At 39.3% G+C, this 27,977-nt stretch overlaps 1 pseudogene; it reads left to right on the top strand.

Moving 5' to 3' along the window:
- The first annotated feature begins 1,006 nt into the window (after window positions 1-1,006).
- On the top strand, window positions 1,007-27,077 carry LOC116761192 (annotated as a pseudogene).
- The last annotated feature ends 900 nt before the right edge of the window (window positions 27,078-27,977 follow it).

The raw sequence follows: 27,977 nt of genomic DNA, 5'->3' as shown, positions 1-27,977 counted from the left end.
TAGAGTTTCCTCAAAAAATTAAAAATAGAACTACCATATGAGGGGGAATTAGATGAAGGTAGTCAAAAGGTACAAACTTCCAGTTATAAGATAAATGAGTACTAAGGATGTAATGTACAACATAATAAAGACAATTAACACTCACAATATTATAATGAAAGTTGTTGAGAGTAAATCTGAAGAGTTCTCATCACAAGGAAAAAGTATTTTTTTTGCTATTTCTTTAATATTGTATCTATATGAGATGATGGATGTTCACTAGACTTATTGTGGTAATTATTTCATGATGTAAGTCAGATCTTTATGCTGTACACCTTAAACTTATATAGTGCTGTATGTCAATTATATCTCAATAAAACTGGAAAAAAAATCTTTCTTGCTCTAGTCCTGGAAATGGGCTTTAGAGCTAGTGTCTTAAGCTGGGACCACACAGGCGGTTTTAGAAATCTAAGAGTCTTATAATATTCACACAAAATTTGTGTTTCATGGGTTTCTCTCTCTCTCGGTGTAGGAGTGGGGTTGTTGCAGGACTGTATCTGTGGTGTTGGCATGTTGGTGATCCCAGTTGCAACAGAACATGTTTGCAGTGGCAGTGTAATGGCAGTGGGGGTAGTTCAAGGTCCATGTTCATGGTGTCCATGCAGGGCTGGTGGTGGTTGCTACAGGACCATGTGGGCAGTCAGGACCAGCTACATAATTCACAGGGCCTAGTGCAAAGTGAAAATGTGGAGACCAGTGTTCAAAAATGATTCAGCAATCCAAGGCGGTGATAATAGAGCATTAAACCAAGTGTGAGCCCTTCTGAACATGGCTCCCTGTGCAACTGCTCAGCTTGCAGACCCAGGAGGCAGGCCCTATTAGCAGTGTCAACAAGGTGCAGATGATGGTTGCTATGGGTCCACGTTTGTAATGTCAACAAGTACTGATGCTTGTTGCTGCAGGACCAAGTTAGTGGGGTGTTTGTGTTTGACGATGCACAGCCTAGCTCCTCATGACACTGCCCGCCATGTTCAACTATTTCCAGGTGTCAGATCAGCTAGGAATCCTCACTCACCTATATTTGATAAATGCAGGTTTACTGGGTTTTGCTGTTAAAATTGCAGGAGGCACTCAGCAGGTAGCTCCCCTTTCTTGTTTTTTTTTTTTTTTAAGACACATTAGTGTTTTGTTGCTGTTGTTGTCATTTTTCAATTTATTTGGTTGCACAGGGTCTTAGTTGCAGCAGGTGGGATCCTAAGTTGAGGCTCACAGTCTCCTTAGTTGTGGCTCTCCGGCTCCTTAGTTGCAGCATGTGGACCCCTTAGTTGCAGCAGGGGGGCTCCTTAGTTGTGGCATGTGAACTCTTAGTTGCAGCATGCATGTGGGATCTAGTTCCCTGATCAGGGATCGAACCTGGACTCCCTGCATTGGGAGCACGGGGTCCTATCCACTGCGCCACCAGGGAAGTCCCTCCGCTTTCTTGTTATACCTTCAGGAAGACCAGGTGGATGCTGGGCAGACACACCATGGCAATATTACCTGGGATTGACCAGGTCTTGTTCCAACAGGAGACTGACCTTCTCATCCTGTGTGTGGGCTCCTTATGGAAGAGCTGGGAGCTGCTGAAGGAAGACTTCCTTTTGGCCCTGACCCAAGGCAGAGATCCTGGCTCAGGACTGCTTCTCTACCTTCACCCTGATGAAGCTGTGGCACTTCTCTTCACTGGGCGGGGCAGCCTAGGGTTCAGACACATGCAGCACCCCCTTCTCATGGACTACAGAGTTAATGCCATCACCTTCTACTCTACAACTTCTAGTAGGGGTGCTTGGCCCTGGCTCCGCCCACCTCCAAGCCCAGTAGACACTGGGTCCTGGAAGGGAGGAGGCTTTTTCTCCTTTTCCTTAAACACATACACACACATACACACAAATAGAAGAAAATAAACACATTTTACCCACTTCCAAAAAAAAAAAAAATGGGGTGGCAGCAGTGGCTTCAACAACACTAAATTCCAGAAATAGCAACTGTATCTTCTAGTGCTTCACAGAAGTATAGCAACGGATTCCTCACCAGACACTTCTGTAAGTGTGGGTTTGGACATTTCTTCCTGGTTGCCTAGTCTCATTCCCGATTCTACAGCTCTCCCAGAGGTTCTGTGAGCTACCGATGTCTTAAAAACATAAAGTCTCCTTTCTATTTCAAAATCTGATTCATTTCTGTAGCTTATAACAGAGAACACCAACAGATATGTGACTTACGTACATTTGCTGGGAAGCGGGCTATGGCTTTCATCAGATTCTCACAGAGGTTCTCTGTTTTTAGAATCAAACCTAACTGAATTCCAGTGTCAACTCTGTCCCTTCCTTGCTTCATGTCCTACTTCCCTCTTATATAAAACAGGTTTAATAAAATCTACTTTGCAGTATTTTCTGAGGAATAAACAATAATTCAAGGGGGAAGTATCTGGCATACATGCACTTCATCAAGGTTAATTCCCTTTCTCTAGACTCCTTTAAACTATAAATAAAACTTAAGTTTCATTTTAAGAAAGGGGGTTGTAAGGTAGCGTTTAAAAACAAAGATCAGTGATAACATAAACATACTTAATATTTGTTAAAAAAATCAGGTATTCTAAATTTATTAAAGATTTTTTGAAAATACAAATAAAATCTACAGAAAACTGAGATGAGATTAAAGTATTCTATAAACAATACAGGGAAAGATCAACAAAAATCTGGGCATAAGAATTAAATACCATTATAGTTCAAGATCGACACAAATGTTTCATTTCTAGGACTGATAGGTCAGGTGAAGTTCATTTGCATAATACCACTGAATTTCAGAATGGCATTTGATAGAGTTTCATTATATTTGGTGATGACCTTGTTAGACATGAGATAAGACCTGTGCTGGAAGTGACTCTGTGTGGTGGATTCATAACTGGTTGAATGACCAGAGTCTAAAACACAGATTATGGATTGAGGGAGCAGGGTTTAATGAGGCACATCATAGGCATACATATGACTTGGTTGTATACATATGCTTCTTATTACTTTGGTGAGGCCAGTTGAATCAAGAAATACATAGTAAAAGCCTACTATATGTCATGCATTGTACTAGGTACTGAATATACAATGGTGAAAAAATACGTATTCCTGCATTCAGGATCTTACAGGTTAGTGAGGAAAAGAAGTCAAGGATATGACCATTATAATGTAGTTTGATAAGTGCTAGGATTAACATAAATACAGAGTACTATAGGAGCTCAGAAGTGGGCCACGTCACCCAGTAATAAACAAAGTCCTAAAAAAGGTGATGTCTCAGTCAAGCCTTGAAGAATAAAAGTTAGCAGAGGAGAAAAGAAGTATCACAAAACAGTATGTGCAACAAAACAGTATGTGCAATCACAAAACAGTGTGTGCGACAGTATGTGCAAAGTATCACAAAACAGTATGTGCAGCAGAATGTCTCAATTCACTCAAATTGAGATAAAGCATGACCTGTTCCAAGAACTATATTTCTGATTGTATGTATGGAGCAGGGTATATGATGGTGGAGTTGATGAGAGATGAGACTGGAGGTGACATAAAAGAGTGTTAGGGGATCATTAGGTAATATAAGAAGAATCCATGAAGATTCTGGTAAGCCAAAATGATAAGCTAAATACAACAAGAAATTTAAGAGGGATAAATGCAAGTTTCAAAGTCTAACTACTCAAGGATGGGTGGAAATGTTTAAGAGCATGAGAGAAAGGCACAGGGATTTTAGGTGACCACAAGATTTATATGATTTAAATGAGTGAGAAGGTAACCCATAGAAGAAACCTCTTCAAAATCCTAAAAGGAAGAAGTCAGAATCTGAATTTATGGTGTGATACTTGCCTCACCATAATTCAAATTTTGTGTCATTGTATTTACCTTCAAATGTCTAAAGGGATTTTGACATGGAAGAAGGGTCAGACTTGTTCTCTGAGGCCTCAGAGGACAGACCCGGCATGAGGAAGTTATGTTACTGAACTCAGGTTCGGCTGCTCATCACTCAAAAGCAAACAATCGAGGGGCAAGTGTCGGTAGAAAGGAAAGTTGCTTTATTCATAAAAGCGAGCAATCTGAGGAGGAGGTGGACTCTTGGCTAAAGACCATCTCCAAAGATTCTGCTCAGCCATGGCGATTTTTTAAAGGAAAAGGCGGAAACAATCTCAGTTAATCATTAAGGTAAGAGATTAGATTGTCATTTATCCGTTGTGTGCAGACCCACTGACTTCTCCTGATTCCTTTGGATGCTGTCTTGCCCACCTGGTCCACCTGCAACTGGCTGTCCTCTGGCCCCTGTGGTCTGCCTGCAAATTCGCTATACTGGGGGTAGAGAGTCAGTCATTCTTTAACTACTTAATTCTTCATTCCTACTCCTTTTAATCCAGGAAAGGAGTCAACAGGTTAGGCAAGGCGGGAGTTAAGTTAAATGTTACCTAGTGATCTCATTTTTATGATTAAGGTCTGAGGAAAACAGAGACGAACAAACAGAAAAGAGGCAAAAAAGCCACTTACAAGTCCCCACGGTCGGACATCATTCCATTTCCATGAGACTAGGGGCAAAGGCCCATCTGCCGTAACTGCTTCCTGCTGAGAGGGCATCAAATTCTTAGAGTGAAAAATGTCGACATGGGTCTGTAGCATCTCTTTGCTGACAGTTTTAGTTGCCTGCTTATATACATGGGCAGAGCAAGCTCCAATTATTCTTACGCCAACAAAGATATAGATTATTATGAGCAATAGTGTTAATCCCATTCTTGTATCGTCAGACACTGAGTCTGTGACTCCATTGTCCTAATCGTTAACTGCTTGAGCCTGCTCTTTTGTGATTCTGGGAGGCCTGGGAGACTTCAGCTTTTCTACAAATGAGAGGCAGGGGACATAGAGGGGCCTTTGTTCTTGGGGGTAGGGGGCACTGCAGGGTTCTGCTCAGTTCCAGTTAGGGGAGAACACATGTTCACTCAAGAGAAGAAAAAGTTTCCGCCTAAGCCGTCAAAACCAGAATGGGCTGACTGGTGCGGTGGGGGTAATTGTGTTGAAACATGTTCAACCGGAGGCTCGTCCATGATCATTTAGGTGGATGTCTCCAAAGACCTTCATCCACGACTGACCAGGTGTAGAAGAAGCAGAGATGATAAAAAATGAAGAAGAGATGTCCCTGCCTTCAATCTAATATCATGCTTGACATAAAGAGTTGTGTGGTATTTAGTAAGGCATGTTAAAATCATACTGTCACTCAAAACTGTCCTATTTTGGAAAGATTCTTTCCCCTAAATATTAGCTTTTACAACTCCTTGTGTATTTTTTTTTAATTATATTGCCAAAATATTTGGTATTTCATTTTTTTGCAATTAAAATAGCATTGATTTATGACCTAACATAAGCAAACACACTCTGACTCTAAAGACTGAAAAGCTGTTCTCTGTGCATGCCACCATGAAAACCCATCCAATAATCAAGGCTCCACGCTTCCTGTAAAATGGACTCAGACTTTGCCTCCAGCTGTACAATATAGAACCCTGTAGACAACATTTTTAAATTTGCCATTAAAAGTATAAGAACGTTTTCCAGACCCTACAGAAAACTACTCTTTCAGACAATGGGAATCATTTTTTTCATAGCACAAAACTGAAAAAGGCACTATAAGTCAGAAGCTTTATACTCAGAGAGCACATGTATTCATTTATTTCAAATTCCATCTGAGAATGAACCGCAGCAGCGGTGACCTACAATTTGCTACAGACTGATTTAGCCTAAAAAGACCCAAAATAGCCTTTCTACTCAGCATACAGTATCTACTCATCTATTCTGAGAATCTAATCTTTGCTGCATACTTTCTCCAGGTATGGATATTCTTTGTGATATTCACTTGACTTTGATCACCAATTTGATAGTTTAGCCTCTACTGCAGAAAATGTTCTCCAGTTTAAATACCTCGTCTTAAATCTATTACAGAAAACTGTAATAGATTAGTCAAAGCAAGGCACTTTTATCTATTTTAGAGAATTTTAAGAATAAGACATTTTCAACTTGCTAATTTTCATGGGTTTTTTAGAAATAATAATAAACTGATTTTTATAATGGACTCAGTAAAAACAATAGTTTGCCAATCTTCTCCTTTATATCAGGGACTAAGAAAAGTAGGGGAGGGAAGAAATAAAGCACAATGGTTTTTAATATTTCTCTTGCATGAGGTAAGAACTCAAAATACCTTCCAAAATAAATGTTACCCACTTTTCAGAGATGGTACAAAAATTGGCACAATGTATAATCAATAGGGCCTGGAAGTTTTACTCTGTTATGCTGATTCTATGAAATTTCTTTAATTCTGTACAATATAAATCATCTAACAGTATTAAAATTAAATGTAATTTGAAATTAATGATGTGAAATTTTATTTCAGTTATCATTTAATCAAACCACTTTCATAATTTAGCTAGTCACCTTGGCTTCCCAGAAACTAATGAAATAAATAGCGTCCCAGTGGCAGGGGGGATGGATTTTGGCATCTGATCTTTTATTACAACTCAATCCCTGACTACCTCTATAAACTTGGACAAGTCACTTCACTTCCCTGGTCGCAGGTCCTTATCTGAAAATAGGTACATATTACCTATGTGTCTATCACCATTGCTGTCACTGGCTATGGATTGGAGGTTCCAGTGAATCAAATTGAGTTTGATTAATTTGCTAGAGTGGCTCGCAGAACTCAGAGAAACATTTTACTTGCTATATTAACAGCTTATTATAAAAAGGTATAACTCAGGAACAGCCAAATAGGAGATGCATGGGGCAAAGTATGGGGAAAGGGCCCAGAGCTTCCATGCCCTTTCTAGGCACGCCACTCTTTCCGAATCTCCACGAGTTCACCAACCTGTCCTTTTGGGTTTTTATGGAGCCCCATTACATAGGAATGCTTGACTAAATCATTGGCCATTGGTGATGAATTCAACCTCCAGGCTCTCTACCATCCCAGGAGGTCAGATTGTAGGACTGTAAGTTCCAACCCTCTAATCACCTGGCTTATTCTCCTGGCAACCAGCACCCCCAATTAGGTGGGGTCCAAAAGTCACCTAATTAACATAACAAGAAACACCGTAATAGCTCTCATCACTTAGGAAATTCCAAGAGTTTTAGGATCTCAACTGGGTGAAGACCAAATATGTATTTCTTATTACAAGTCAATATCATAGCACTATGCAGGATATACGCAAGGGGTGGACACAGAAAGTAACAGATAGGGTCTTATTTATACGATATGATCAGAATTACAGTAAAGATGACAAGAAAATGGGATCACAAATATAAAACACTTGGCCTATAAAAGGCATTCAATAAATATTATTACATTGCTTTAGAACAAGATATGGAAAAAATTCTGAAATGCAAGTAGGTAGAATTGGAAATTTAAAGGAAGAGCAGGCTAGATATTTTCAAATTCTTTTCTATAAGATACTTAGAAAAACTGGATCAAATATAATAGTCATTCTTTCCAACACATAGCTGAATTCATTAAAAAAGAAAAAAAAAAAAGGTATGGAAAATTCCCAAGGGCCAAGTCTAAAAAGCAAGTTGTAACCCACAGTTGTAGGCTGACACTGAAAGTGCAGTTGGCTTTAAAGCAGTTGACACTTCCCATTTCTAAATGCTTGAGTTTTAAGGGCAACCTCGAGACAGAAAACAAGATCTTGAACTTGCAAAAGATAGGGATTTGGAGTTGAAGTCCCAGTGCTCACACTCACTGAAAAAGAAGGCTAGAAAAAGGCTGTCTGCCTATCAGCAAAGAGGAAACACAAAGAGATTTGTCTGTCTCGGCACAGACTTAGAGTGTTCAAAAATAAAAATAACCTCTGAGGGGCTTCCCCGGTGGCACAGTGGTTGAGAGTCCGCCTGCTGATGCAGGGGACATGGGTTCACCCCCCGGTCTGGGAAGATCCCACATACCGTGGATAGGCTAGGCCCATGAGCCATGGCCGCTGAGCCTGTGTGTCCGGAACCTGTGCTCCGCAACGGGAGAGGCCACAACAGTGAGGGGCCCGCGTACCGCAAAAAAATAAATAAATAAATAATGACCTCTGAGATTCATAACTACAGGTTATGAATCTGCATTTGGGATTAAAATTCAGCCTCTAATTGGTTTGGGAAACCCCAAAACAGTAAATTAACATATAAAGTTCAGGCAAACATGATAATCGCAATCCAAAATTACAAAACACACCAGCCATGTGGAAAACTTATCTGAGATAAGAGATTAGGCCCTCAAGAACTTCAGCTATTGGAAATATCAGATAGAGAATATAAAATTAGAATGCACAAAAAAGGCATATAGTGACTCCAAAGTAAAAATCTGGAAGAGATTACACTGATGATGGGGTAGAATACACACAAAAACTTAATTAGAAATACAAATTAAGCTGAAAGATTTGGGTGAGATTTGGGGAGAATGGGTGACTGTAAAATGTAATGGTATTGTCTGGAGCGTGTCTGAAATTTAGGCAGAGTCCCAAACTGTCTCCAATAAAATAAAATTCATATATCACAAATTTTTTAAACTTTTAGGACTGAAAAATAAACTGTTGAAATAGTCTCTTCTTCAGTGAAACAAAGATTCCTGTGAATATAATATAATGTAATATAATAGGATGCCTGAGGACATCTTAGGCTTTCATTAGAACTACCTTATTTAGAAATGAAACAGCTATTCATTTTACAATTTTGATCAAGGATCATTTTGACCAAGAACCGCTATTAGAAAAGGAGCTTCACAAAATTGGTATCTTGTTATGTAAGCCCAGGGTTGATCAGGAGTGTGCGAAAGAACAGATGTAAAAAATGTGGGTGTGTACAAGTCAGGACACTGTCGTTTTTCCCCACTTTGTATCTGCTGAGACAGTAGTCTTGCATATCTGCGCCCAGGCTGGCATGAGCAGAGGAAGGGGAACAGGGAAGAAGCAGGACACAGAAAGCACAAGTGGAGTCAGCACTTGGGCTACATCATATGAATAACATGACTTTTCTGTGTGGCTGTGTGAAAGTGCTTGGGCTGGAATTATCCAACCAGAACAACACCCAAGGGAGCCATTTGCCAGGAAAGTGGTGTGGCAGTAAAAGGAGGTCAAGGGAAGAGGCTGATCTGGACCCAAAGATCCCATAAGAGGGGACTTTGCAGTGGGGACCCCGTCAGAAAGCCGGCACCTGCACTCTGCAAGGAGTTATCTGCCATCAGCATTACCAGAAAAGCAACAAGGAGCAGATTGTAATCACCCAAAGAAGACAAGGGGTGCTTTCCTTCCCTGCCATCCCTTCCCCAAGCTCTAGAAAGAAGACAGAGGAAGAGTAACAAGTCTGACCAGCACTGGGGGAGAGTTTTGGATCAGATATGAAATTAAAGTTTTTAACTGGACTAGATTATTTTAATAACAGAAACTGACCAGAAAGGTATAGGATTTGCCCAAGGTGTTGTTAGGAGGTTGGAAAGTAGTATTTGGCATAGAATTATTAAAGGCGGCTTGTACTCTACTGTTTTCCATGTATTGTAGTTAAAATTGTGTAAAAAGCAGAGAACGATACGGTACTCAGTTTCCAATCCCTCTGTTAAATAGTAGACCTGCATTAGAAATGCCAATTTTTCTTGTGGATTGAAGTTTACAGTCTATCTAGAGGGATGCGGTTCTCAGACTTAAACGTTAATGCAAAACACTTCACATAGGGACAAAGGGTTAAATGCTGAGTGCGTAGCACAGACTATGATTTGAGAGGACAATACTGTGAGCCACCCAGTCAGTTTCACGGACAATATAGGACCTAAGCTGTGCCCGAGGAGATGGATATAATTTGCATTGATAAAGCGATGTTGGGAGGATTTTGCAACAGGAAGAGGTAGCATGGGCCAAGGTGCAGAGGTGGCAATCCAGACATCATGCTCCTCCTGGCTGCAATGGGATTTGTGTGAGGGAACAATGGGACAGAAATTTACAGAAAGAGTTCAAGGTCAGATTTCAACAGCCAGGACGTATCAGCCAAAGGAATTTGCATCTGATTGGATAAATAATAAGAAACCATTAGTTTTGCACAAAGGCTTTTGAGATGATTGTCAAAGGAAGACAGAGAAAGAAACATTTAGAAAAGGAAAGCAAACATTTATTTTCTAAGAGGGCAAGAGAGTCAGACTTCAGAAGAATTGGCTGGCCAAAGTATTTAAATTTAAAAGCTGCAAAATTGCCCAGGTTACCGAGTTTACATTAGTCTGTCCATGAAGGAAAAACAGTAGCTTTCTCACATGACTATCATATTCAAAAACTCACGACGTATCTTCAGACACCAACATGGCAAATATCAAGTATAAAATGGTTTACAGGAAATATTCAAAGTTTTGCTATGCAGGGGCCAAACCCAGTCAAGGTGACCTCATTATTTTGGGTTTATGTCAGAGCATTACATGTTTTCTCTGACTGTCATATATGATGTGCCTAATCATGATGGAAGCAGGGTAAAATGTCACTTTTTGCTTCTATGGGATCAAAGTGGAATTTGAAGCCAATAAACTTGACACTGGTGTTCAGTGGTGTTGTTGAGATGAGCAGAAGTCTCTGTAGGTCTGAGCCACTGTGTTTTCCAGCTTCACCACGAAGAAATTGAGGCAGAGGTGTCAACTGACGGCTCAATGACATATTCCATGACGTAGCTGGGCTGCGGTATGCAACTGACAGCATGGCTTTCCGTTCCACTTCTCCAGCCCTTCTGATTAGCCTGCTGAACCATTTTACTTCTCTTTCAATGATAACTACCAGCAAATTAATTCAAGTGTGGGTGTTTTGGAGTTGCTATCAACAAGACAAATGATACAAGCCTCACCAGCAGTGCCCATAATTCAGTTATTCTTAATTAGGCAGTGCTAATCTGAGGAAGAACCATCCTACAAGATCCTTGATGCCTCCCTGGATATATCAGCATTATTGTCAGAGCATCTGCCTCCTTTATGGCTAGTTCCAAAACATATGATTTACTTCTTATTTTATTATATTGTGGGGTTTTCCCCCTTGAACCTGGAATGTGCAGTTGGTGTCCTGTTATTACATTTTCATCCGGCCACAGAAGTAGCAGTGTGAGGTTACAGATATGCCTCGGTGGTGTCATACCGATTCAGACACTAAGAGATTCCCATTATTTCCGCTACCTGGCTCCATCTGCTTCTGTGCTGATGGAAGGAAGTTCTTTCTAAAGTCTTGACTGTATTGGTTTGGTCTTTGCTACACAATGGACTTTCTGTTGTTCAATAATTATTAAGTATAAAAAATACTATACTCCTCTATAATATGCTTTATAAAGCAGAGAATTTTTTCCATACATGTCATTCAAAGATGCAAATTCAGACCTTCCCATGTCTTCATTTGTGTCACAAAATGATTTTTTTTAACAGAATGTCGACTTGGATTTTTCTGTTATCCTGATATTGCTGTTAATTTAGTCACTCTTTGTACTGATCTGACATACACAGGAGGACCAAGTGCCAAAATAGATGAACAGCTCCACTCCTTTGAGATTACAATTGTGTCTATGAGCACATGTATAAAACTGCATTAGGGCAGTGGGAGTTGGTGATGGGGGTAGGAGGGGAAGAAAGAAGGATAAATTATAGATGTTTTAGACTTGGGAGTAAAAAGAGACTCTCAAAATGCTCTGAATAAAATTACATCTTTGTTGATATTTTTCCTTATATAAAACGTTTTTACTGTTCTTTGAAATTATGATAAACATGGTTACATCACAAGTAATATCTGAACAGGATTGAGAATACTTCAAAGATGTTTTGCTCATCAACTGACATCTTAAGAAATTCATTTAAAAATTAAATTGTACATTAATACAATGTAAATTAAAATACAGATAGAACTTCCCCTTTAAAAGTAATTTTTGAGATCAAAGCTTGTCCTTGGAATTTTTGTCTTTTCTCCACTGGTGGCAGTTTTCCCCTCTGCTGGTTTGATGGCATTTTATTGAGAAGCATTGTGTTGTCAATAAATAGGGTGGTAACCCTGAGGTAGGAGGGGCCGTCTGCCCAAACTGGATTCTGGGATGAGACGTATGTCAATCACTACAGCCTTTATGGTGTGTGTGGTATAATACATATGCCATACAACTTAACATCTTAACCACGTTTAAATGAACAGTTCAGTAGCGCCAGGATACATTCACATTGCTGCGCAACCCATCACCAGAACTCTTCTCATCTTTCAAATCTGAAAGATTTGAATCTATTCTTTTAGATTGACTGTGAGTCAGCATTTTAAACACGAGTTTAAAACTTTCCTGAAGGCTGTGTTTGCTGCAGTAGCAGGGGTAGCAGGGGTGTAGGCAGCTGTAGCAAAGCGAAAAAGAGGCTGAGGGGACAACCCGAAGATGGCGGCTTAGAGCACCCAGGCCAGACTTCATTCATGGAAACTCCAACTTCCTCGGCCATCCTCCCGTTAACAGTCTTCAACCTTCCTTTTTCAACCACAGCTCTGTACTTCCACCCTCTTCAAGCCACAGATGCTCCACCTTCCAGCCCAATGTTTATAAACAGCACTGCATAGGAGAAGTATTCCGAGGGTTAGGAGGTGGGGGAACGGCTTCTGTGAGTACAAATTTAGGAAATGCTGCATACTCTTCCCCTCTTGGAAATTCCCAATGTTCATTTACATAATAAAAGCTCCGACAAGTCTGACAGTGAAGAAATCGATGTAATTTTATAACTTTGTCTAAAATAGTCCTTTCCAAATTACTTGACTATGTACCTTATAACATGATGGTTAAGAACACAGGTTTGTGGATTCATGAAGCTCTAGATTCCAGGACCAACTTTGCACTTACAAACTACACCAAGTTACTTGCCCTCTCTGGGCCTTGGTTTTCACATCAGTGCAATAGGTTAAATAACATCCAGCTTTTCAAGGAAAGAAGGAAGGAAGGAAAGGAGGGAGGGGAATCCTATAAACTCAACTCTATGATGACATGGATTCAAAAGTATAGATTTAACCTAAATGTAACAGTAATAGCAAAAAAAAAGTAAGTCAAGATCAAAAAGAACTACAAGACGCTGACAAAATATTCCAGATTCAAAGAGACTAAAGAAACAAGACAATTTAACACAATGTACGAGCGTGGGTTAGAGCTTGAACCAGGAAAAAAAAAGCTATAAAGGACATTATTAGGGTGATTGATAATACTTGAATATAGGCTGTATTTAAAACAATAGAATAGAATTGTATCATTGTTAAATTTCTTGATTTAAATTATTGTACGATGGTTATGTAAGAGAATGTCCTTATGTCTAGGAAACACACACTGAAGTATTGAGGGTAAAGGAGACATATGTATCCAACTTACTCTCAAATGGTTGAGGGAAACCTCAGAACCACAAGAGAGAGGGGTGGGGTGGGGGGAAATGATAAGGCAAATGAGGCAAAATGTAAAAGAATTAAGGGTATACAGGAGTTCCTCGTGCTATTCTTGTAACTTTTCTAGTTTGAAATATATCAAAATGAAAACTTACCTAAAATTCATGATAATAGATATAAACATATATAATGGCTAGCTCAGGGCTCATCTTCTCAAAAACACCTGTGTCTAATGATGCCTTGTGCTGGGTATCTCCCACTTGTCCCTCCAGTTCGGCCTCCACCACCTTCCTCGCCCCTGTTTGATCTCTGGGGGTCTGTCTTTAAGGACTCTATCAGTGGGCTCTGTGCTCTCTGGTCTTTAGCTGGATTGGCCCAGTGGGAGATGCTCTTTGGGTTCTGGCAACCTCTACCTCCCTGCTCTGCCCCTTTGGGCTTAGAAGTGATAATAGTTCCCCAGCGCTATGAGCCCTGGATATTCCAACATTCCGTGTTGTTTTCCCTAAACCTTGACCACACATTTGTAACTTCATTTACCACACCTCAGCTACCCAGTTTGAACATGCTTCAGTATATATACTCTCTAGACGCTGGAGACACAAAGACGGCTGAACATGAATGATGCTTTCTGACTGCTCACAATCCAAAGTAAAAAATGAATGCTGTTAAATAAAACACATTTGTGATACCCTCAGTCATAACCTGAATTACTAAGGAAACTTCCCTCAACACTCTCTCACCTGGCCTTATAGTTTGGAGATTAATCCTTCCTAAGTGTCCTCCAGCTCTATCTGAGCAGTCCCCAAAGGGGGCCACCTCATGGGCACCCAGGATCAGGGTCTTCAGTGTCTTCTGCTCTGGCCTCCTCGTGTTCACATGCCACTGTGTTTGATGACAATGACACATGTAGGATCACATGCCCCCGAGCCCAGTTAATGTGGCCATAACTCCTTCCTCAGAGGAATGAACCTCCCTCTTGATTTCATAACAGTATATCAGAGAAATGTAGTCAAGGTTAATGAGAAATTACTAAAAGTCTTAGAATAATGGAATATTATAACTTTACAACCACCACTCTGCTCTGGAATGTCCTGCTGTCCTTCACCTGACCCACTCACTGCATCAGTCCATCACCAGAAGCACCCCAGCCTAAACTTTCAGTGTTAAACAATTGAGAAGATTAACGAACAAATCAAATAAATCCTCAGAATGATGGGAGACTAAGCAGCCATTAAAGTTATGCTAAAGATCTATGTAAACAATAGTGTTTACAATGGTTGAAGTGAGAAAAAATAGGTTACAGAACTCCTTGTAGAGTATGAATTCATACATACACACACACACACATACACACATATAGGTACATATACATATAGAAACATATATACACAAAGACATATATGTATGCACTTATACACACACACATGTCATTGTCAACTTTGTTAACCTGGGAACTCTGTTTCCCAGAAACCTCTTCCCTGTCTGGCTCTGAGCTGGAGTTGGCAGCCACACGCTGAAGGAATTCCCAGTTAGATACACTGCCAGATAGACCCAGACTTGCCTGGTGGTTTCCAACTTGTCCTAATTCTCATTCCACACCCAAATCTTCTGCTGCTGCCACAGCAGTACCCTATACCAGCCTTCACTCCCAGAGGCAACAGCTTCCCAGAGACTTCACCACAAGCCTCAGCTTTTTAGTGGGATGTGGTAGGGCTTCTCAGATTTCCTGCAAGCTCTGCTTGTCCAACCACACTGGTGCTTCAGGAGAGTAGCTAGTGGCTCTTTCTCAATCCTCCAACTCCCCCTTCTGGACTCTCACTTCTCCAGCTCCCCCCATAACTTGTTATGGTCTAATTCCTATAACCAACCCCTTCTTCTATAACATCCACAGCGACTCTGCTTCCCTGACTGTACCCTAACTGAAATAATACATGAATGTGTGTAGGAAAATGTCTGAAAAGATAAGTGCTAAATGGAAATCCTCATTATGTCTGAGTGGTAGGCTTATAAGGTTTTTTTCTTTTTATTTGTTTGTGTTTAATTTTTTTTTAATAATGACCATGGATTAACTAAGTTTAAATGGTTAAAGAAAAATATATTTTACATGGCAACAATCCAGTAACAACCCATTCTTTTTTTTTAATACTAGTTTCAGGTGTACAACATAGTGATTCAATATTCTTACAAATTATAATCATTTTAAATTTATTATAAAATATTGGCTATATTTCCCATGCTGTACAATATATCATTGTAGCTTATTTATTTTGTACATGGTAATAATCCCCCTCCCCTATATTACCCCTCCCCACTTCCCTCTCCCTACTCCTAATCACTATTTGTTCTCTATCTGTACCTTTGTTTCTGTTTTGTTATATTCATTCATTTCATTCTTTTAGATTCCACATATGTGATAACATACAGTACATACTATATGTTATGTCCTTCTCTGTCTGACTTATTTCACTAAGCATAATACCCTCCAGGTCCATGCATGTTGTTGCAAATGGCAAAATTTAGTTCTTTCTTATGGCTGAGTAATATTTCATTATATATATTATATATACAATATTATATATAATATATATATATATCTTATATATGTTGGCTAACACTGCTATGAACATAGGGGTGCATGTATCTTTTCAAATTAGTGTTTTCATTTTTTCCAGATATATACCCAGGAGTGGAACTGCTGGATCATATGATAGTTTTATTTTTAATTTTTTTTGAGGAACCTCCATACCATTTTCCATAGTGGCTGCACCAAATTACATTTCCACCAACAGTGTACAAATGTGCCCTTTTCTCCACATCCTTGCCAACATTTGTTATATGTGGTCCTTTTTTTTTTTTTGCGGTACGCAGGCCTCTCACTGTTGTGGCCTCTCCCATTGCGGAGCACAGGCTCCGGATGCGCAGGCCCAGCGGCCATGGCTCACGGGCCCAGCCACTCCACGGCATGTGGGATCCTCCCGGACAGGGGCACGAACCCGTGTCCCCTGCATCGTCAGGCAGACTCTCAACCACTGCGCCACCAGGGAAGCCCATATGTGGTCCTTTTGATGATAGTCATTCTGACAGGTATGAGGTGATAACTCATTGTAGTTTTGATTTACATTTCTCTGATGATTAGCAATGTTAAGCATTTTTTTATGTGCCTGTTGGCCATCTGGATGTATTCTTTGAAAAAATGTCTATTCAGGTCTTCTGCCCATTTCTTAATCAGTTTGTTTTGTTTTTTGATATTCAGTTGTATGAGCTGTTTATATATTTTGGATATTAACTGCTTATGGGTCTTATCATTTACAAATATTTCCTCCCATTTATTAGGTTGTCTTTTAGTTTTGTCAATGGTTTTCTTTCTTTCTTTCTTCCTTCCTTCCTTCCTTCCTTCCTTCCTTCCTTTCTTTCTTTCTTTCTTTCTCTCTTTTTCTCTTTCTCTCTTTCTCTCTTTCTCTCTTTCTCTCTTTCTCTCTTTCTCTCTTTCTTTCCACATTGTGAAGCTTGCAGAATCTTAGTTCTCTGACCAGGGAATGAACCTGGTGAACCCAGGGCCATGGCAGTGAAAGTGCCAAATCCTAACCACTTGACAACCAGGGAATTTCCTGTCAATGATTTCCCTTGCTGTGAAAAAGCTTTTAAGTTGAATTAGATCCCATTTGTTTATTTTTGCTTTTGTTTCCTTTGTCTTAGAGGCAAATCCATGAAAAAATTGCTACCATTTATGTCAAAGAGTTTTCTGCTGATGTTTTCTTCTAGGAGTATTTTGGTTTCTGCTCTTACATTTAGGTCTTTAAACAATTTTGAGTTTATTTTTGTATATGGTGTGAGAAAATGGTCTAATTTCATTCCTTTACATGTAGCTGTACAGTTTTCCTGTCACCATTTGTTGAAGAGACTATCTTTTGCCCATTGTATATTCTTGCCTCCTTTGTCATAGACTAATCGGCCATAGGTGAGTGGGTTTATTTCTGACCTCTCTATTCTGTTTCATTGATCTATGTCTCTGTTTTTGCACCAGTACCATACTGTTTTGATTATTGTAACTTTGTCATATAGTCTAAAGTCAGCACATGTGACATCTTCAGCTTTGTTCTTTTTCTCAAGATTGCTTTGGCAATTACAGGTCTTTTGTGATTCTGTATAAATTTTAGGATTATTTGTCCTATTTCTGTGAAAATGTCATGGCTATTTTGATAGGGATTGCATTAAATCTTCAGATTGCTTTTGGTAGTATGGACATTATAACAGTATTATTTCTTACAATCTATGAACATGATATATCTTTCTATTTGTGTCATCTTCAGTTTCTTTCATCAGTGTCTATAATTTTCCATGTAAATGTCTTTTACCGCCTTAGTTAGATTTTTCCTAAGTGTTTTATTCTGTTTGATGTGATGGTAAATAGGATTGTTTACTTAATTTCTCTGATAGTTTGTTGTTAGTGTATAGAAATGCAACACATTTCTGTATATTAATTTTGTATCCTGCAACTTCACCAAATTCACTGATGAGTTCTAGTAGTTTTTTGGTGGCTTCTTTAGGATTTTTATGTACAGTTTCACGTTATCTGCAAACAGTGACAGTTTTACTTCTTCCTTTCCAGTTTGGAGTCCTTTTCTTTCTTTTTCTTGTCTGACTACTGTGGCTAGGACATCCAATACTATGTTGAATAAAAGTGGCAAGAGTGGGCATCCTTGCCTTTTTCCTGATCTTAGAGAAAATTCTTTTAGCTTTTCACTGTTGAGTGTGATGTTAGCTGCAGGTCTGTCATATATTGCCGTGATTATGTTGAGGTATGTTCCCTCTATACCCACTTTGTTGATAGTTTTTATCATAAATAGAGGTTGAATTTTATCAAAAGCTTTTTCTGCATCTATTGAGATAATCATATGATTTTTATTGTTCAATTTGTTAATGTGGTGTATCATATTGTTTGATTTACAGATTTTGAACATCTTTGCATCCCGTGGATAAATCCCACTTGATCATCATGTATGATCCTTTTATTGTATTGCTGAATTCAGTTTGCTAATATTTGGTTGAGGATTTTTGCATCTATGTTCATCAATGTTGTTCGCCCGTAATATTCTTTTTCTGTGATACCTTTGTCTGGTTTTGGTATCAGGGTGATGCTGGCCTCATAGAATGAATTCAAGAGCATTGCTTCTTCTGCATTTTTTGGAGTAGTTTGAGAAGGATATGTGTTAACTCCTCTCTAAATGTTTGGTAGAATTCACCTGTGAATCTATCTGCTCCTGAACTTTTGTTTGTTGAGAGTTGTTTTATTACTAATTCAATTTCATTAATGGAAATTTGTTAACTCATATTTTCTATTTCTCCCTGGTCCAGTCTTGGGAGATTATACATTTATAAGAATTTATAATTGTACATTTATTCTAGCTTGTCCATTTTATTGGGGTATAATTGCTGGTAGTAATCTCTTATGATCCTTTGTATTTCTGAGATATTGGTTTTAACATTTCCTTTTTCATTTCTGGCTTTTTTTTTCTTGATGACTCTGACTAAAGGTTTATGAATTTTGTTTATCTTTTCAAAGAATCAGCTCTTGGTTTCTTTGGGCATTTCTTTCTTTCTTTTTTTTTTTTTCCAGTGGTTAAGAATCTGCCTTCCAGTGCAGCGGAGGTGGGTTTGATCCCTGATTGGGGAATCTAAGATCCCACATGCCTGTGCAGAGCCATTAAGCTGGTGCACTCTAGAGCCGATGTGCCACAACTAGAGAGTCCACGTGCCACAATGAAGAGCCAGTGCAGCTCATCTAAAAGATCCCACACACCACAAAGAAGATCCAGCGTGCCACAGCCAAATAAATAAATATTTTTAAAAATGAACATTTAATCAAATGAATCTGTACGGTGCAGCACGTAATTACAGAGCTGTGGATATGATGCTAAGCTATCAAAAGGAAAAGTATGAGATGAATTGGACTCCTAGAGCCCGAGGGTAGTGAAAAACACATTACAGCACTCTAATAAACTGCCCATCTCAAATGACCTAAAGTGGTATTAACATAAAAACAAGCAGAAAGTCCCTTTAGAAAAGAAAATTAAATGATTTATTCAGTAGCTAACTGCATTTTCCCCAAAAGACAATATAGTAGTAGAAAAAGGAAGAACCACAACAGCAAAGCAAAAGGATACATATTTGTTGCTTTGAGGTTAAGAATAAGAGCACTAAAGTCTGCTTTTGCCGCTTATAAGTTGCTTTGCCTTAGGCCAATAACATACCATGTCTCTCAGTTGCTCCATCTATAAAGCGGGGATAGTACTATCTAGCTCCTGGAACTGTCATAAAGATTTCATGAGATAATAAATATAAAGCAAAAAGCATCATATTTAGTGCTCTACCTTAGAAAAGACTTAGCTCCTTCAATAAACTCATGTGTGGGGTGAAATAAGGAGATTTCTGAAAGCAGATGGAGCTTAAAACACCCAGAGTTTAGCTAAATGAGTCTTTCACGTGTAATTAGGGCCACTAAAAATGTAAGATACTAAAGTAGGAAGCATAGATAGAAAAGAAAATCAAAACCCTTCATGTTGGGACTTCCTTGGCAGTCCAGTGGTTAGGACTCTGCACTTCCACTGCAGGGGACTCGGGTTCGATCCCTGGTTGGGGAACTAAGATCCCGTATGCCTCACAGCACGGCCAAAACAACAACAACACAACAAAAAACTCTTCATGTTAAAAACAACAAATTGCCTAATTAAACATAGCGAATTGAACTCACATACTTACCTTTGTTTCTTCACTAAACTGCACCAAAATGATAGTAAAACAGGAGAAGCATACACCCACATGGACACCTTCATACTGCTTTCCTAGTGGCTGTACCAACTTGCATTCCTACCAACAGTGCATGAGGGTTCCTTTTTCACCGAATCCTTGCCAACACTTGTTATTTGTTCTCTTTTTGATGCCATTCTGACAGGTGTGAGGTGATATCTCATTGTGGTTTTAATTTGCATTTCCTTGATGATCAGCAGTGTTGAGCATCTTTTCATGTGTCTGTTCGCCATTTGTATGTCTTCTTTGGTAAAATATCTATTCAGGTCCTCTGACCATTTTTTAATCAGGTTGTTTGGGGTTTTTTTTTACCTTGAGCTGTGGGAATTATTTGTATATTTTGGATATTAACCCCTTATCAGATGCATCATTTGCAGATATCTTCTCCTATTCTGTAGGTAGCCTTTTCATTTTGTTCATAGTTTTCTTCACTGTGCAAAAAGCTTTTTAGTTTGATGTCATCCCATTTGTTTGTTTTTACTTTTATTTCCCTCGCCTGAGGAGACATATCCAAAAAAATTGCTAAGATCGATGATATCATAGAGCTTACTGTCTATGTTTTCTTCTAAAAGTTTTATGGTTTCATGTCTTACATTTAAGTCCCTAAGCCATTTTGAGGTGTTTTTTTGTTTTTCTTTTGTTTTTGGTTTTTTTTTTGTATGTGGTATAAGAAAGTAGTCCAGTTTGGTTCTCCTGCATGTAGCTGTCCAGTTTTCACAACACAATTTATTGAAGAGGCTGCGTTTCCCTGTAGTATATTTTTGCCTCCATTGTCATAGCTTAATCGACCGTACAAGTGTGGGTTCGTGTCTGGGCTCTCTATTCTGTTTCATTGATCTATGTGTCTGTTTTTGTGGCAGTACCATACCGTACTGATTACTGAAGCTTTGTAGTATAATTTGAGATCAGGGAGTCCCCAGAAGTTTTCTTAAAATCTGGGAGCAGGCCTTTTCATACCATTTCTTCATCCATGCTAGCTAGAAAATAGACATGCTAGATGGAACCAGAGGGCATTTTGTTACCATTGTTAGAAATCATTTATTGGGAATGACAAAGAAGCGGCCAAGAGGGAGGCTGAGTTCCTGATGTTCCAAATTAGCCTTGACAACCCACATTCATGTGAGAGAGAAATAAGCTTCTATCTTCTTTAGGTCATCATTATTTTTGATTTCTGTCACTTGTAGTCAAATCTCATCTCAGGTAATCCAACCTAATACACAAGCTTAGGAAGGTTTTCTTTGCAAGTTATTAAGTTCTAAAAACATGTATATAATATGGATATATATAACATGCTTTTTATTTATTGTGTTATTTAAATCCTATAAATACATCTGTTATTTTTGGTCTTGATGTACAAATTCTGAAAGTTTATTAAAGATTGATACTATGATGGTAGCTTTATCAATGTCATATATTTCTGGAAGATTCTGCTATATGTAAACATCTTCTGTGATGTTTGATGCATAACAATTAGTGTATATTTTGGTAGACTACTATATGAAATTTTTAAAAATTTCTTTGTCCCATTTTAAACTTTGGATCTTGATTTTACTCTTTCTGATATTACATTTGATTTCTTTTTAAAATTTTTCTTCTATGCCTTTCCCCATTCCTTTATTTTCCTTCTTCCTTTGTCACTTTGCTTAGGTATTGCAGGATTAAGCTCAAAGTGTCAGAAGACTAACTCTTTCAAAGGGTGCTAGGCCTGCTGGGAAATGGCCCTTAAATTCACCCATTTTCATGGTAAGCACTCAGAAATATTGTGGGATTATTTTGTCTCTGCTGAGTGGGAAGGCACAGAGTTTGAGTTTCTAGTAAGAATAGGAGGGAATAGGAAGAGGTGGGGAAAAGAAGGAGATGAAAATCCTGTGAGAATGACAAGATAAGATCTGTCCGAATCCTTATGCAATGCAGCTACTCATATCCACAAATGTATGTCCCAGGGAAATTACTGGAGACTAAATAGCCCATACCACCATTAGGCAGCTTTCTGTGTCATCTCCTGCCTTGTCTAAACAAATCCATAAATTTCCACATCCTTTTCTATAAAGAAATATTACATCCTCTAATGAAATGGGCATTTTTCCAACAATTACATTATCATTTTGTTGCTAAAGTTACCAGATATATTTCTCACAGAGAACATGAAGCTAGGTTTTATTTAAACCAAACATCAAGATTTTGGTCTGTATTTTAATAATTTTGTTTATATAAAAATGGTACATGCTTATTTTAAGGAATGTCTAGCATGAAGAAGACTAGTAGGAGGAAAGGCAGTTAAAAAAACAAAGTTAACATTTATTGAGACCTCTTTATATGTCAACATTATTTTAAGTACTTTGTGGATATTAACTCATTTAATCCTCACAATGGCTTGATGAAGTAGGACTATTACTGTACACATTTTACAGATGCCGAAACTTAAAATTTATTAACTTGCTCAAAATTACGGTTATTGAGAGGCAGAGCTGCTGTCTCAATCCCCCAACCCCCAACCCCTGGCTCCTTAGTTTCTCTTATACTTCTCAGCAAAAAGTTAACAAAACTATCATCACCTCAAACTCCACCATCCACATAACTATCAGGTGAACATCATTTCACGGATCTTTCTTTACATATATACGGGTGGAATGATAAGTAGAAATACTTTTATGAAATAGGGTTATACCATGCGTGTTATGAAGGAATGAATGATTACAAATAGACAAAAACTAAGAGCATATCTTGCACCAAGCATTGTGATTCATCTAATTTTGTGATTAAAACTTTAAAATAAATAAAAATTTTTAAATGATGTTGGTATCCTAATACATTTTTAAACTAGTAAAGGCTTAACACTTTATATACCCTCCTTGCTTTCCACCTCCCAATTTTTTGTGGATTACATTATTAGATTAGATTAGATTCAGATATGTTATCGTAATACCCCCGCTATTTCCAATTAGCCCCATAATTGAATGCTTCACTGTTTATTGTAAATTCTTTTATTATGGCGTCTCCACTGCTGAGGTCTCTGTATTGATTCATCAGTTATTTGTCTGCTTTCATTTATAAGTAGGTTTTTCAAGAACAGCTCAAGGGTTTACCACCTTTTGAGTTCATGCATGTTTGAGAATATATGCATTTTGCCTTTATATTTGAATGAGATCTTCTTTGTTATAAATGTTAGAGTCATTTTCTTTCATTCAAAACCTTGTAGACATTTCCTCTGTCTGTTGAATGTTGCGCTCCAGAAATCTAAAAATAGCTTGATTTTTCTTTTTTCATTCTTTTTTTTGGGGGGGGGTGCCTAGGAGCATGATTTGCTTTTTCTAATAAAAAAAGATTTATCTGAAGAAATCTGTCTTTATTTTTGAAATTTTACAACTTACCTAGAATATATCTGTTAGTACTCAGAAACAAAATTTCCTGAAATAAGATGTGCTCTTTTAACTTGCTGATTATTCTTTTATAATTTTCATTCCAAGAAACTTTCCTGTTCCATGTGTTCATGCCCTATTTCTAGTTTGTGGTCCTTTTGGATTTTTCCTAATTATGATGATCTATCTTTCTTTTTCATTGGCATTTGACTCACTGTACCTTTCCTCTATGTCAGCAATTTAATTTTCAACTGTCTTTTCTGTTCCTTTCTAATTTACTTAAACTTTTAATGACCTCCTTTTAATACTCAACTTGTTTCTTAGACCTACAATCTCTTTTTAAAATCTCATTTAATTGTTTTATTTCATATTTGAGGCTTACCTTAATGAATTCATGAGCTTAATAAGTTGTTCCCTAGTATGAAGCACTTGAAGGAAATTTGTTCTTTAGGATATAGTTTCTTCTAGGTTGGATTTTTTTTTTCCTGTAGTATGACGCCATAGTTACCATGCCACTTTTTAAATTTTATCTTGCTCATTCTTGGACAGCTCTGATGAGATCCTCTATACCCTGTGATAAAGTGTAAATTACTTCTCATTCATCCAACAAGACTTTATTGAACACCTATGTGCCAGGCATGTATCAGTGAATAAAACAGAAAAAAAAAATCCCATTTATATTCTGGTGAATGGGAGAAGGGGTCGTTGATTAAGAAGAGAATGGTAATAAATAATAAACATAGTAAATATATTACATGTTAAGGTGATAAGTACTATGGAGAAAAAAAAATAGAACAAAGTAAGGAGAATTGAGAGTACCAAGGTAGAGACAGGTACAAATTGCAACTTTAAATAGGCAGTCAGTGTAGGTGTTCTGGTTGTCTATCATTGTGTAACAAACTACCCCAAAACTTTAGTGGTTTCAAGTAACAACCATTTTATATTATATGATTTTGTGGGTCAGGAATTTGGGCAGGGCTTCTGTTCTACCTGATGTCAACTGAAGTCACTCAGTGGTTTTCAACTGGTGGCAAGTTTGGGCTGGAGGATCCAGTATGACTTCACTGGCCCAAGAGGGTTCAAGATGTCTTCACACACATGCCTGGACTTGGCAGAGATGCTGGAAGCCTAGTTTCAGCTGGGACTCTCTCACTCCTCATGTAGTCTCAGGATGTCTCCAGGTGGTTTCTACAGAAGTGTAGTCAGACTTCTTACAAGAAAACTCAGGATTCTAAGAGTCCAAGGTGGAAGTTGTTAGTCCCAAAGATAAGCCTGCCATACTCTACTGGTCTAAGCCATCACAAACCATTCTTATTAATTCAAGAGGATGGGAAATAAACTCTCCCCTCAACAGTAGTGTCAAAAAATTTGCAGCCATCCCTTATTCTTCTGGTAGGTTTCACTGGGAATTGACATTTAACCAAAGATTTGAAGGAGATGAAAAAGTTGGCCAGGGAAATATTTAAGAGAAGATTTGCGGAGAAAGGAAACAACAGTGCAAAATCTTCTAGTTGGGAGATTGTTGGGCATGCCAGTGTGGTGGAGAAAGAGTGAGCAAGGCAACAGTATTAAATAAAATTAGAGAAATAATGCTGGCAGATCCTGTAAGGTCTTGTAGCCACTTAAAGGCTTTGGCTTTTACTATGAGTGAATGGTGTGTCACTGAGTGATGAGCAGAGACATGACATGATATGACTCATCTTTTGAAAAGGATCAGTCTAGCTGCTCTGTTAAGGATAGACTGTGGCTGGTTGCTGCTGGCAACAGGGTCACCATTTAGAGTCTGTTGCATTAATTCAAACAAAAGGGAATGATGGTCTAGACAAGTGTAGTAGAAGTAGAAGTAGGGAGGAGTGGTTGGATTCTGGATTTAATTTACAGGTTGATGCAATAGTATTTTTAATAGCTTAGATGTGTCATGTGTATGAACAAGAGGAAAGTAAAGAATGACTCCAAAGATTTTAGCCTGAGCAACTAGAAGGATAGATTTGTCATCATCTAAGTAAAGAAGATTCTAAATAGAGTAGGTTTAAGAAAAAAAATCAAGAATTCTGTTTTGGGTATGTTAAGTTTGGGATGAATACTAGATATCCTAGTAGAGATAGCAAGCAGAAACAAGTAGTAGAGGAGACTGGAATTTGGCAGACATCTTAATTGATGATATAAATTGGGGACATGGTCCATGTTTGTAAAGGCATTGAATGGATGAGATTGCTGACAGGCTCTGATACACTCTAGCATTAAGAGAGTGGGAAGAAAATGGAGTGCCAGACAGAAACCTGAAAGAAGTATTGAATGAGGAAAGAGGAAGACAAAGAGTACAATGAAATGGAAGCCAGGTGAAGATGTTTCAATGAAGAAAGTGCTTCTTCAAATTCTGTCACATGCTACTAATAGGGCAAATAAGATGAGGATTAGCAATTGGAGATTGGAATTAACAACACACAAGTTGGGAATTCCACGGCAGTTCAGTGGTTAGGACTTGGCACTTTCACTGCTGAGGCCCTGGGTTCCATCCCCGGTTGGGGAATGAAGATCCCGCAAGCCATGAAGCGAGAGAGAGGGAGAGGGAGAGGGGGAAGGAAGGAAGGAAGGAAGGAAGAAAACACAAGTCACTGTGATTCAATGTTTTTATAGAACGCTGAAACTAATACAATATTATAAATCAACTATAATTTTTAAAAAAAGAACACACAAGTCATTGGTGATCTTGACAAGAGAAGAACTGGAGACAGAGAATACAGACAACGCTTTCAAGGAGCTTTCCTGGGAATGATCTAGTAGAGTGGAAAAAATTATAAGGTAAAGAGAAAGCAGGAAGAATTAATGGAACATTGTTCTTGAGTTACACAAGAGAGGACAGAATCTGTTACCGAATGCAAGTGTGTGTGCCCGACACACAGTGAGGCGAAACAATACCAAAATGTCAGAGTTTGGAGCAGAGAAAGGTTTATTGCAGGGCCATGCAAGGAGAACGGGTGGCTCATGCCTTAACCCCCCTACCTCCCCCCACTCCCCAAAAGCTTTCAACAAAGACTTTTTATAGGAAAAGTGAGGGAGGGGCGTGGTTAGTTGCTGCAAACCTCTTGGTGCCGGATCCTTTGTTCTTGAGGTCAGGTCACGGTCAGGTCACGATGTTCCTGTAAACCTCTACCAAAACAAAGGTTATTCTCAGTTCTGACAAGAAAGGGCAAGGTCCCAAGGCTTAACTTTAGCCCTCTGAGGTCCAGGCCCTGGCTAAGGGGAGGGGGTCCCTGCGCAGGACAGTTACCCTGACAGAGAGCATTCGTCCCGCACCCAGTCTGGGTCTTCCTGCCGGTGCCCAGGCCCAGCTAAGCAGGCAGATCTCAACTGGAGGTGCCCTCAGGGCCAGGTCCCCAGATCATGCCCAGCGGTCATCACTGAGGGAGCCAGGTGCCCAGGAGCCAGCCGGCCCTCAGGCCACCCAAACAGGGGCCAGGTCCCGAGGTCTGCGACCCATGGAGACAGCCGCCGGCATTAGGCCGCAGAGATGGGAATAGAGGAGAGGTTCACTGCTGCTTCAAGGCCTAAGCCCAGCCAGTGGGCAGCCATGGCGAGGGCTCTGGAGCTCTGCAGGACACACCCCCAGCCTGTCCCTGGGGCTCCCAGCTCAGCCACCGGCCCGAGGCCGCAGGGCCTGGGGGGGCCCCGGAGAGAAGGCCACGATCCATCTCTCATTGCACTCTCTGTTGTTGAGGACCACTGCGAGTAACCACCGCGTGCGCTAACAGCTAACCCGCCCCGCCTGTTACAAATCTAGCGCAAAATTAAGGGACTGGCTTTAGACGGGAGGTGTAGCAACGTGGGGAAGCCAGAATCTATGGGAGCAGACTCAGGTTTATTACGGATTTGAGATCAATGTTTGTGCATGAGTAATCAATGATCCAAAAAGTGGGCTCTGAGGGTATGTGAATCATATGACCTATCATCTGAAGTTGTGTAGTAGCTTCACCGTAACCTTGCTAGCATGGAGCTTCCTCTCATTCTCTCTCTCTCGCACACACACACACACACACACACACACACTTTCATTAAAGGATTTTCACCTCTTCTGGTTTAATTTCTTTCACTATCAACGAGGGTATACATTTTTGGGGGACATAATTTTACTTAATGTCTTTTTAAATAAAATGGCCAGAGTTCAAACACTTTTCCAAATTTACAAAAAACTTCCAGTTTTATAAAACATCCCTCAATTAAAATTCACTGAGCGGGCTTCCCTGGTGGCGCAGTGGTTGAGAGTCTGCCTGCCGATGCAGGGGACACGGGTTCGTGCCCCGGTCCAGGAAGGTCCCACATGCCGCGGAGCGGTTGGGCCCGTGAGCCATGGCCGCTGGGCCTGCGCGTCCGGAGCCTGTGTTCCGCAGCGGGAGAGGCCACAACAGTGAGAGGCCCGCGTA

Source organism: Phocoena sinus, chromosome 10 (assembly GCF_008692025.1).
Source record: "Phocoena sinus isolate mPhoSin1 chromosome 10, mPhoSin1.pri, whole genome shotgun sequence".
NCBI lineage: Eukaryota > Metazoa > Chordata > Mammalia > Artiodactyla > Phocoenidae > Phocoena > Phocoena sinus.
The sequence above is the reverse complement of the archived record's forward strand: the minus strand, read 5'-3'. Positions and strand labels throughout refer to the sequence as shown.